Source organism: Phodopus roborovskii, unplaced genomic scaffold, assembly GCF_943737965.1.
Source record: "Phodopus roborovskii unplaced genomic scaffold, PHOROB, whole genome shotgun sequence".
Taxonomy (NCBI): Eukaryota; Metazoa; Chordata; class Mammalia; order Rodentia; family Cricetidae; genus Phodopus; species Phodopus roborovskii.
This window is the reverse complement of record NW_026126575.1, coordinates 6,303,023-6,304,506: the sequence shown is the minus strand read 5'-3', so window position 1 is coordinate 6,304,506 and position 1,484 is coordinate 6,303,023.

Genomic DNA, 1,484 nt, shown 5'->3' with positions numbered 1-1,484 from the left:
TGCCCTAAACCCGGGCCATATAGATGTCCCTTCTTTGTAGTGTCACAGCTTTAAAATTACCTTTGACTGATTATGTTTTGTGTGTTGTGTATAAAGGACAAGGACTTTGTCTCCTTTGTTACTGTCACTAACAAATGAGGACAGTGCCTGGGTAGAGTTGAATATCCTTGAACTAAAGAAGCTAGAAACTGATAACTTGAGATCATGATGAGTTATGAGGGGAAAGACCAACCAGTACTTATAAAGGTATGCCTTTCCAGGAAGACTCATAACTCACAACACAAAAATAGCTGTTGAACTCTTATGAGGTGCAGGGTCTTGCTAAGCACAGTTCATTGTTGTAGCAGCTAACATAATAGTTCTAAATAGTCTTTCTTCTGTCTTATGTATGAGGAAACTGAGGCACAAAGAGTCACAATCATTTTCTTTAGTTAGAAGTACTAAACATGTTATACAGAGCTGTTAAAGGATGTGTTGAGAGCACAGTGTGATGTACAAGGCAGGTGAGTACCACTCTGCTTCAGGTAATACAGAGCCTCCATTGATCAAGAGCTATGCGCTTGTCCTTCTGAACACAACAGCCCTATCCATCTTGCCCTCATTCTCTTTGTCCTCGATCTTATAGGATCTATTGGCTAGGTTGATTTGGGACTCCAGGAGACTTCACTTTTAAGAGATTAAAAAAAAAAAAAAAGATATATCTCCTTGGAGAGGTCACTTCTGATACTTCAAAGAATTTTGAAAGTCACCCATTAGAGCTGCTTCCCACTTCAGATGATACTTGTGGAGCTGGCACAAAGGGTGTGGAGTGGCATGAAAGGTTCCCTCTAAGCCACTGGCTTCTCTAGTTGGTATTGACAGCAAATTCACTGGTCCTTTATGGCTTTCTCCTTGGGAACTTCTGAAGAGCAGACATTTTATTTGTCTCAGAGTTTCATAGTTAAATATAATGTATAGTAATAGACTCTGCAGTACGCTGGCCTCTCTTCTCCCCCACCTTATCCCAGGAAAGAGCGAACAAGACAGATCTTAAGGTTTTGCAAAGTCCTTGCTTCTTCTCCAACTATTCCAGGATATATTTCTGGTCAGTAGGAAAGGAGGCGCTATAACAGATGAATGATTTCCCTAATATTGTTTAATGGCACAGTGTCTAAGCACATTGTGTTTGGTGACAAGCTCCGTTTTAATTGATCCTTTGAAATGGCAACAGATTAGTACTTTTAGCTTGTTCAGCATGCATGCTTTGGAGCTCTGTTTGAGAAAGATCTAAGAGTTAAAAGTTCTTATTTGCTGCACCTGATCATTTAAACTGAATCATGCCCCTCCCCCACCTGTTCTGTGCATCACATGGTTTTGTTGCTATGATACATAAGCTCCAGATCTTAGCTGTAACACAAAAGGGTTAATATGTACTCTGACATAAATGCACCAGCACTGGTTTTTGTCTGGGAGCTGTGCTCAGGTAGTTTCCCAGAAATGCTGGT